The sequence below is a fragment of the Octopus bimaculoides genome, chromosome 13 (assembly GCF_046866305.1).
Source record: "Octopus bimaculoides isolate indiv1 chromosome 13, ASM4686630v1, whole genome shotgun sequence".
Taxonomy (NCBI): Eukaryota; Metazoa; Mollusca; class Cephalopoda; order Octopoda; family Octopodidae; genus Octopus; species Octopus bimaculoides.
Window position 1 is genome coordinate 34,605,819 of NC_142940.1, and position 12,242 is coordinate 34,618,060.

Sequence of the window (12,242 nt, forward strand, 5' to 3'; positions counted from 1 at the left end):
GAGAGAGAGAAAATTAAAACATTGAGAACGTGTTTTGTGGGTGAAATCCTGATCTCCTGTTTCGCAAACATAGGAAGAAATTTAGGGAAAATAATAAGGGCGGGGACAGAAATGTCACGTTGGACTTGCTAGAAAGGAGAGGTAAAGGACAGAATTTCTGGGGAAACTTCCTTTTAAGATTATGCCGAAGATCAGGTTTTTAAATACGCTCATCACAAACACAAGTTACACAATAGAAAAAAATCATTTCAATTGGGTTTGAGCTGTGAATTTGCACGTGCACACTGCAAGAATTAACATGATTCGCACAGATGTTTTACCTAGAGTGTGTATGCATGTGTGTGTGTGTGTGTCAAAGGAAGTTATTTTATGGCATTCTTTCATCTGAAGAAGCGTAGTTATCAACTCGACATATATAGGATCACATAATTGTTTGTTAGTTTCCGTAAAATTGTTTTAATTTCTACTTTGAAGAGAACAGAAATTCAAGGAGAGGATAAAGTGAAAAGGCGATATTTGCTTTGAAGCGAGAGCAAAGAGTAAAAGAGACGAGAAAATGTAATATGTACTTGTATATGAAATGGAGGTGTGTGTGAGAGAGAGAAAGAGAGAGAGAGAGAGAGAGAGAGAGAGAGAGAGAGAGAAAGAAAGAAAGAAAGAAAGAAAGAAAGAAAGAGAGAGTAAGTGATTGAAGGTGTGTGTTGTGATGTATGAAATTGTTTACATGTATGTGCAAGTGGCACTCTCTCTCTCTCTCTCTCTCTCACACACACACACACACACATTATCCTTCATATACACATACATAAATAGGCGGAGGTAAAGAATACGCACTCCACCCGTTTTCAGCATAACCGTAACCCTAAACACTCAGAGTGCGTATTCTTGACTTTCGCCCATAAATACATATGCATACATCTTTTCTGTGCGTGAGAGATGGAGAGAGAAAGTGAGAGTGAGGCTGTATTTCCTCATAACATAGAAAAATGGATGTCTTTTAATACAATTTTTGGGGTTGTGGCTTATTTGAATACAATATTTATGAGCACATTTTCATAAATGCTTGCCTGAGTAGAATTCTACGCATGTGTGAAACATCGGATGAAAGTGATATATTAGAAGCAAATCAAAATATTGTCCGAAATTGACCTGAAAATTGTGCGACCTAGCCTAGTTGCCGAGGTTATTTTAGTTGTAAAAAAGAGTTATTGATTTAAAAACATAATTTATTTAGTAGATAGATAATAAGCAACTTTTTTTTTTACTATAATACACATGTGAGTAATTCAGAGGAACATTACTTTCATTATTCACACATACTCACTCTCGTAATGCAACACTTTGTAATCTTGGTTCAAATTGAAAGTGTGAAACTATTTCCATTTTGTAATGAAACATGGTCGTTGCAGAGAAGTGTATTTGAAATAACAATAGCTGGTTATTGAGATAACGTAGAAAATGTATTTATTTGACATGTGTAATTGATTTGATTGTACTGGAAGGCGGTGAGCTGGTCGAATCGTTAGCATGCTGGGCAAAATACTTAACAAGTATTTCGCCTGTCTTATGCTCTGAGTTCAAATTCCACCGAGGTCAACTTTGCCTTTCATCCTTTCAGGGTTGATAAATTAAGTTCCAGTGAGACACTGGGGTCGATGTCATCGACTGGTCTCCTCTCCCGAAATGTCAGGCCTTATGCTTATAGTAGAAAGGATTTGATTGTTCTGGTCTTAACTTCAGTTGGTTAGAATAGAAGTCACTTGACGACTCCCTTTTGTTTGTAAATGGCTATCCTGTTGCAGGTTCAGTCCGAGGAATAATAAAATAATACCCATCTTGTCCATTCCGCAAAATAAAATTATACTGGAGAGCATCATAAGAGGGATGAGTCTGTGAAACATGTTCAAGATTGTTATCTTGAATACGAATGACAATATTATGATTTTCAATGGGATCAGCAACAATAAGAATGGCTACCTTATTATATGTTGGCACGAAGTTCAAGCGAAATGTTGTCAATATAGGTGCAAAACATACATTCTGTAGTATAATTATGCTATAAAAAAATGGGAAGTCATCAATTTAACAAAAGTTCGTATGCGCCACCAATGTAAGAAAGTACAGAAAGTCAACATTTATTTGGAACATGTACTAAATGTTATAAATTCACGATTGAATGAATGTCACTGTGAAGAAAATGAATGTCCAAGAAAAATCAGAAAGCATAATTCAAATTTTCATACAAAAATAATTTATTTTACAATTTTGAAGCGAATGCTGAACCAAGTGTATAAAGAGGAAGATGCTGATTTTGAACTGTGTAACATTATAGGCTGTAGAAAAAATATTGAGTAACGCAGTAAAAAGGTTGTGCGAGGTTAAATATTAATAAAACATCTCGACACTGGTTAGAAAGAGTGGAATAACATTTCTGTAATTATATTGAAAGAGCAGCTGAGGCTTTCTACTTCGCCAAATTTCCGAATTTGTTATAACAACCAGAATAATATTTTTTTCAGATATACCTGCGAGTATTGTGAGTGGTGTTAAATCGACCAAATCTGCATGTTGGTAGTACTTGAAAGTGAACGTTGTTTGAAGTCCAGGCCGCAAGTAAACTTTCAATATCGGCGTACATTAATATACGTACATTAACGCACACTTGAAGTCTATCTCTGTTCCTGGCTGTCTATATCATTAAATGTGTGTCAGTCGTCACAAAAATGTATGTATGCTGACAGAGACATACACCGTCACATACATATACTTGTCAGTCAACGGCCTAACGTAAGTAAAGAACGTGCGAACACAGTCATATAGAAAATGTGACGTCATCGTCATTATGGTGGTGACATAAAATGTCGTTTACGATAGGTGACTAAAAGAAAAATGATAATGTTAAATATTTTTAATGCAAATATGTGAATGAAAATATAGTTTACTTGGTAGCCAAAAGCTTACTAAATCTTTTGATACTCCTTCCGTCAAAATCAGCAACTCGGTTTTGGAATGGATAAGGAACGTACGCGCGCACACACACACGAACTCTCTTTTATAGTTTTATATATATATATATATATATATATATATATATATATATATATATATATATATATATATATGTATGTATGTATGTATGTATGTATGTATGTATGTATGGTTAAGAAGTAAACATCAGGATTGGGCAAACAGTTTTATATCATCCCCATATATTCACACCGTGAACATAAATAAATACATGTTAAAATACCAGGGCGTTCGGCACACAAAACCTGAAGGTATAAGAATATACATATATACACATATGAAAACGTGTGAAAAACCTGTAAAGAACGATGCATAGGAAGGCGTATGAAGAAAATACAGGAAGAAAATATGAATGTATATATAGCAAGGTGACTAAAAGTTAAAAAAAAAAAGATAGTTAAATTATTAAAGGTAAAAGAAATCCAGAATAATATCCATCGTGAAGTTCAAGAACCTGAACTCTTGGTTATTTAGTGAATTTATTTAGAGATTTTAAGAATATATATTGGAGATTCAATAGTTTTGATAATAATAATAATAATAATAATAATAATAATAATAATAATAATAATAATAATAATAATAATAATAATAATAATAATAATAATAATAAAAACGATGAAATTAACCTTGACAAATAAAGTATAACCAAGAGTCCAGGTCTTAGAATACGTGAAGTTATTTGATTTTGCCCACTTTTTTCTCTTAGGGTCAGGAATTTGTCTAGTTAATTTTTTTTTTAATTTTCGAAGATAATTTTCCTATGAATCGTAAGTACTATTTCATTTGTAATAAGTCGTCTATTAAGTTCTCATACTCGATAATGCCAAACTTAGCGTCTATTATTGCATCCATCAATAGAAGCAAAATAAGTAAATATGGGACACTCCTGTGGTGTAAGTTTTGGTAATAGCATTCAGAGCATTAACCAGGATACTGGTAATAATGCCAACTTATTGCACTCGTCCGCATTTTCGGACCCTGATGAACTGGTATCTGGGATTAGGCATATAGGAAACCAGGTAAGAAATATTAATAACAGTATCAGAAACCCTAATTTATGTCCCCTTGCTGGTTTCTGTTTAAGAAAAAATGTGGTTTATAAATGTGTCGCTAAAGAGGAGAATAATTTAGATAAGGCGTACATTGGGAGTACGGTTCATTTTAAAAAGAAATATAGGGCCCACATAAATTCCTTATCGAATGCAAAATATTGTAACTCTACTACGCTTGCCTCATACATACATGACTCGAAGAAGAAGAATAGGAGCTACAGCATTGAATAGTCTATTATTTCCGGGGCCCCTCATTTTAGTGCGAATGTAAATTGTGTATAAATCATATGGACCAAAACTATTAAATAAATTCTCTGATGTAATCCCCTTTCGCAAACAATTTTCTTCTACATTCGTGAAAATATACAAAGATAAAATTAAGCCTATTAGATAACCATTTGATTGCCCACCTGGTTTTGAAACCAGATAGAGATTGAAACAATCTCTGAATACTAGCCACCTGTTTAGTAGTAGTAAAAAATTATGCATTATAGATTAATCCTTGCTGATGATATCATGTTTTAAATTTTTTAACTTTTAATTTTTAGGCCTATGAATTTTTAATTGGTTTCACGCTCAATATAAATGTCTCTCCTTTTTCTTGTAATAACTAGCAGAAAGAACGCCCTCCGGGCGGTTCTCTGCCAGCCACTTGATAATATTTTCACATTTGATTTCCGATTCTAATAATTTATATGATATTTTACGTCTAATTATTTCTTTGTATAATAATGCTCACTTGCTTAATAAATATTGCATTCATTATCTTATCACAGTCATAATTTAAATTTTATTTGTGTAAAAATATTTTCGTCGCTTTGAAACTGTGACCTGTTCACGGGAAAAGCTTCACAAAGTGATGCAAAACGAAGTCTTTTTCAGTGAATAGGTCGTGATTTCAAAGCGACGGTGGGGGTAAAAGATTAGCTTACAATTTGTTTGTTTTTTTTGTTTTTCTTCCACCAATGGAGCACGCATGTGTTATTTCGATATCACCATTCCATAAAATGTGTTTAATGGGGAAAAAATATTGAAAAAACATCAATACATGTGAAAGTGAAAAGAGAGGGCTGTTTGAGTTGTGCTAGAAACAACATCGAAACCTCTCTTGAATTGTTCCCCATTTTTCTGAAAATATTTACAATTTCTTTTTTCTGTTTTACCGAAAAGGCTCCTCCTATGGTTTTTAAGTTAAAAAGGGAAATGGCCAAAATCGGTCCGGGTAGTTATTATTGTCAGGCTTATAGCGTTCCAAACAGCCATAACAAAATCATCATTTTAATATTCTTTTACAAAAATTATATGGGTATTTAAAAAAATTTCATTCAATAAATGTTTTTATAGTACGTATACATTAATAGAAGAAACTGTCGGTTTTCCAAATAGCGAGTTAAAAATTGAAAGGAAAGGATTAAATGAGAAGTGAGACTTTGCAAAAAAAAAAAAAAAAAGGAATGCTCTGCAGTGAATGCAATGAATATTTAAATATGCGAGAAATTGGAGTTTAAAAAATTCAATAAACTTGAGAAATCGAAATTACAGGAAATTTCTTAGAACATGGATTTATAAAAATATTTCCTGATGGTCAACTCTTTAATACTTGTGTTTCTTTAGTACTTTTAGTAATTTTTACATACCTAATTATTAAGCAGCTTTCTCCATTATAGTATAGATGACGGATTACCAGCATGTGAAACCTCTGTGAGACAATTGCTTACGTTATTTTAAAGGTTAATTAAAGTGTTTATCCAGTTGTATTTTTGTCATTAATTGTGTCTTAAGACACTTCTTTTGCGACAGTTTTGTTGACGCTTTCCCTCTTGTTTGAAGTGGGTAGCACAGATGTGAAAAATGGAATATGACAGAGCTTTTCGGAATTCACAACTTCCGAGGAAGAATTGCTGAGAGCAATTTCTGTGGTGGACAAGAAAGTAGAAAAAATGAATTTTGCGGCCGTGGCCAAAAACCACGATAAAGAAATTAATGTAAATATGGAGAAAATACAAGAATATATTTCGCAGGGAGGGCACGACCTAAAGGTGACTCCTCCCCAAGAAGTGACAAGGAAAACAAAGGAAAAAGTAATTAATTACAGGATATACAGTGTAAAAATCAAGAAAAATTGAAATGATGACGACGAACCAAATTGAAAAGTTGCTAAAACCCATCTGGCAGGGAAATTCCTACCTTGCCAGAGGAAGGAAATTCGGAATAGTGGAGGGGCGGTTTCGAGATGAACCCACTGCCATGTTATACTCGGCAGCCCCCTTAAAAACCGATGAGATTGTACTTCTGCCTATATACCTTAAAAGGCGTACTTCCAGGGTAGGGGTAGAAGGCATCCCTTCGGAAGTAGATGTGGACTGGCTAGTAGCTGCAATACTGCTAGGCCTTGAACAAAAAAAAGTGGTCCTTCAAACCACCAGTACTGCGCATAAAAATTAGCAAGGCCAGAACCTGGATAGGGTAATCCAGGCCGCCCCGGAGGACCTAGAAAATATGGTTGAGGCCATTACAGTCGACGAAGTCTTACTCATGATTAGAGTGGAGAGTAGGATCCCTTACTGCTACAAATGTTTCCAAAAAGGGCACATTAGAGCGGAATGTCCTCCACTGCCCGTAAAGAGAAGTGGCACCTGAGACTAGAAAGGAAACTGCATCTCTACCGCCGGCGAGAAATAGTGGGAGAGAGTTTAGAACCGAGGATGGAGAAATCAAAGAAAAAAACCAAAGATGGATGGGAAACTGCAGGAAAGAGGAGCAGAAGGAGAAAAAGGCATAATCTATGAATGATAATCCCCATTTCACACCTACCCGACTCCCAACCAGACCTACTCTACCCCACCTTTCCCTGCAGATACCAACCCTATCCCTACCCCACCTGACACAATCACACAAGAGCCCCAAACTTCCCAACCCCACCCTGTGGAGAAAAATATATTGTCTTTTACGATGTGTCATATTATAAGCTAGTTAAGGAGGTAAACAGCTGGGACTAACTAATAAAGTTAAACACTATACAATGTAGAGGGGTGCCCTTGCATTTGCGTGAGCTATAGCGGACCCCGAGAACATACCAAGACTGATAGAATACGGGGACAATGCTTTTTACTGGGAAAAGAAAATGGACACCAAGAGAATGTCAAAGTCGGTGAGTTAGCACGAACTTATTAATGACTTTCGAATCGGCATTTTATGTGTTGAATAGATGTTAAAAGTTTAAAAAAGAATTTATCGTTTATAACAAGGATAAATGAAGTCACCCGGATGTGTGGTCGAGTGGCTTCATTTTACTTTTCATTTTTCATTTTCATTATTTAATCCATCCTTTTTTTCATTCGCTTTTTTTTTGTTCACACTTTCGTGTTTTTGTCTGTCCTTGTTCTGTCTCCTCTATGTTTAGCCCCCTGTGGGCAATAAAGAAATCAGCATGTGAAACCACTTTGGTGAAGATATTTTTTCCTGATGAAGGGTCCATTGCCGGCTTGGTGTTTTAATGTGTTAATGGATTGTTGCAGTGGCTCCTGAAATGGCCTAAGATTTGGATTAGCAGATTAGTGTATTTGGCTGATATATTTTAGCACCTCAATATTTTGAATGAAAGGAAATGAAGAAAATTCTTCGACATCTGCTGATAAAATGAAAGCATTTCAGAAAAAACTACTTATCTGGAAGAAAATAACTTCTGAGGGGAATTTGGAAATGTTTCCTTTGATAAATACAACTTACAGAAATGATATCTTCCCTTTAATACTTGAAGACTGGACAAATTTGGAAGACAAATTAAATTATTATTTTCCATCACTTAACACTGAACAGCACGCTTGGATTCAAAATCCATTGATAGAAATTTCCGATGATGCTAGTTTAACATTAACCGAAGAAGAACTAGCAGCTCTATACTTCAATGATGGATTGAAGATTAAATATAAGGAATCTAATCTTTAAAAAATTGTGGATTTCAATCAAAAAAATCAATATCAAAAAGTGCTTAAGCCATTTTACGGCAATTTTTATATTTATGTGAATAAGATATTTCCACTGTGTGTGTGTGTGTGTGTGTGTGTGTGTGTGTGTGTGTGTGTGTGTGTGTGTGTGTGTGTGTGTGTGTGTGTGTGTGTTTGTGTGTGTGTGTGTGTGTGTGTATGCGTGTGTGTGTGTGTGCGCGTGTGTATAACGAATGTGTAGTGTTACGTTTTGGTAAAAATTCAATTTTAATACTAAAAGCATAAAATATGAAATTTTGGAGAGGGGAAGTTTAGAGGAACCAGATTGTCTTGTCTTTCAGATATTTTAAGTGATGTTGGTAATGAAATATTTAAATATGTGAATGGATGAAAACCCCGGAAGACTTGCTCATAGGTCACCAAGTTTGCAAAGTTATCTTGAATAAATGTAATAGAATATCATGTAAGCGTTGAACTTAAAATAGTCTAGGAGAGTTTGTGGTGCGTTGACAAATCTGGTTATTGCGGGGAGTGCAAAAAGATTAAAGCTCGAAACATCAAATTGTCCTACTCCTCACGCAATCAGATGCATTCATTTCTACTCTAGGCACAAGGCTCAGCATTTTGGGGGAGGGGCCAGTCGATTAGATCGACCTCAGTACGCAACTGGTACTTAATTATCGACCCCTAAAGGATGAAAGGGAAAGTCGCCCTCGGCGGAATTTGAACTCAGGACGTAAAGACAGCCGAAATGCCGGTAAGCATTTCATCCGGCATGCTAACATTTCTGCCAGGTGGGCCGCCTTTCGCAAACAGATATATTGACATCCAAGCTCTCCTGGATTTAGCAATATCATTGTTGACATCACATACTCTTAAAAGTTTATCGTATTCCAAATTTTACCCCCAAGATAGTCTAAACTCCGATATTGGGAAAGTGCTGGGTAAGTTTTTCCTCAACCACTTGAGCTATGTACGAGGGGGTACTGAAAAGGTCTTAGTTCTAAGAGTATCACTATAATCCAGGAGTTCTTTTACAGGGCTTAAAAAACTGAAGGGTCACTGCAATAAATTCGTGAATCTGATAGGGGAATATGTTGAATATAATCATTATTAACTAATCCTCTCGTATTTTCTTTTACCCAAAGCCAAGAACTTTTCAGCACCCCTTCGTAACGAACTAGGAATTAACTCCTAATCAGTATTATTTTGTTTCTTTATACATTAAAGCTGTTTCTTATTATCTTCTATAGGTAGCACCAAGGTTGTCTAAGAATGCTTTCGAAAAATCTGGTTGTGCTTGTTCTCGCTTATAAATGAAAGGCAATTATGTATTATCTACACATAAGCTCAATGGAATATTTGTAGAAGTGACATACCGGATTGCTGATTCATGCGTCACTTCTTTAAATCTACAGCAAGTGTTTTATCGTAAATTAATTATACTATCTTATATTGGAATCATATCATCAATATGTAGTACAAGAATTTAATCAATAGGAACGAACCTTAGTTTCCCAGATCTGATATTTATTTCCTCAACCTAAGAATGATGAAATACTAAGTCGTTCAGTGTAGGATTTGAACACAAAAGATAGCGATATAAACCAAGATATGCTACGTCATTTAATGCGACATTCTATTGTATCTACGGCTCTTTCTGTCTTCGATCATGATTAAGTCTTGTGCTAAGACTAAAACTAGTTTGAGAAAAGTGCCCAGTATATTAAATCTCAGAACTTCGCTTGTAATTTATTATACCGACTCTGAAAATATAACGATTAATGTTGTTGCTGCTTGGATTTGAACTCATGGCGAACATTATCAGATCTCTACACAATTTCATCCAGTCTTACTTTTGTGAAGCATTTATAATTTTAACAATAATTAACTGAGTGGCGTACGTGCATTTAAACAAAAGTTAAGCCCATGATGTGGGCATTTTGTGACATAGTTCCAATTCCCGTTTGAAACACTCTCTTATCATTTATGTCATTATTGCTCTTGGGAAATACAGGAACATAGTTACATTCCATTTTTTTTCTCAGCTCTAAAATGATAATTTTTGTTTGTGTTTAATTAGAATTGGCAAGGTAGCATTTTTCTCATCATTTTAGAATATTGCTGCGTTGCATATCAATGCACAGGCGACTGAGTTATTAGAGAACCAGATAACATCAAGAATTCAGAGGTTTGTGTTCCCGTCTATTATAATTCCATTCATATCTAGGGTGCCATATAGGGATAATAAATCGATTCCAGTACTTGATGTATACTTTATTTGAATGAGCCCAGAAACGTGAAAGTAATACTGATGCTGTTTACGGAAGCTGTATATATCCGTGAAGAAACCGGTCCACCTAGCTATAAATATCTCTCACAAGTGTCAAAGCATAGATACAATACATTTCTACCGACAAGAGCAGCACTGTCATTAGCTAACTTGCATTGCCTAGATAATTTTTCTCAGACTTTTGCGCTTAGTAGTGGAACCCAGCGCAACGAAAATCACTGCCGAGTTTAATTTCTTCCACGGAAAAGGATATCTTTGATAGACATGTTTCATATCTAGGATAGACATGTTTCATATCACTTCTGTCTTTTGTTTAATTAACACTGAAATGTAGAATCATATAACAAAACCATAGCGTTTTGGGATTCGGAAACACTTTAACTCAGATATACTCCATTCAACGATAGATCATATTTTAAAAAGAGTCTCTCTTACAGATGTTTCATTGAAGCCTTATCTACTCATTTCAACACGCGCACATGCACGCGCGCGTGCACACATAATACACATACATGTGGAGAGAGTAAGAAGGAAAAGGAAAGTATGGGTCACTAATGACATCTTGATTTAAGACGGGGTTTGGGGAAGAACAAGCAAACGTGTCAGGAAGCATGTCAGCAATACAATGCTGTGAATACGAAGGTTAGGAAAAAAAAAATGAAGGAAATTAAAGAAGAATGAATAAGAGGCTAGTGCAAAATAATTGAAGTTGGAATAAAGAAGGGTAATTACAAATTTGCTTATAAAATCCACAAAATCATAACGAAAACAAAGACAGCGCCACTATTACTGAGGACAAAACAAGACTGATTCTCGCAGATGAGAATGCTGTCATCAAAAGTTCGTCTGAGTACTGCGAAGACCATTACAATCACAAACTCAAACATGACAGCAATATAGTAGGCAATTCCAACAACAAAAATAACAGAGAACTTGGTAATACTCCAGTTCTCCAGAGGAAGTCGGAGTAATGCGCATGCGCAAAGAAAGTAAATCCTGGGGAGTTGATAACATCTCATCAGAACTCCTAAAACATGGAGGGACAAAGCTTATCAAGGCTCTATCAGCTACCTGTCAGAAAATATTGAAGACTGCCAGAATTATAGAACAATCAGCCAAATTAGCTACTCCAGAAAAAAATTGCTATGGGTTCTGTGATTTCTGTTAAACAGACTTATGGGGAAGGCAGAAGAAATCCTTGCAGAACAAGCAGGATTTAATCCCCAAAGGAGTACTGCGGAGTAGATATTGAACATTCGACTGCTCACTGAGAAACAACTGCAGCATACACACATACGCATACATAAATCTCTTTTTCTATATTTTAAGTCAATCTTCATACATTTCTACGCAATTCCTCGCTGATTCTCACGCTCCCACTTTCCCTCCCTTAGTTTCCTTTACTCTCTCTTCCTCAATTTTTCCTTTGCCTCTCTATCTCTACTCCTTTCTCATTCATATCTGTGCATTATCCCCGTGTCCCTCTCTGTCCTGTCTCTCCTTCCCTCTCTCTGTCAAATTACACATTTCTCTTCTTTCTCACTTGCTCACTCTTATTTTTGCTCATTGTCATACACTTTTCTCGCATGTATTTACAAACTCTCTATCTTTCTTTACTCTCTCTCCCCATCTCTTCAGCATACACACATGCGAACACACACACACGCACACACACACACACACACACACACACACACACACACACACACACACACACACACACAAACATACACAAACACACAAACATACACATGCGTATGCACACACATACACGCACAGATACACCACAAACACACACACAGACAGTTTCTCTCTTTTTCTCACTTGCATATACACTCAGTCTCTTTCTCTTTCCCTCTCAGCCTTTTTCTGTTGCTTTCCCTCTCATATTTCTTACTCTCTCAATTTGAAATCTGTCTT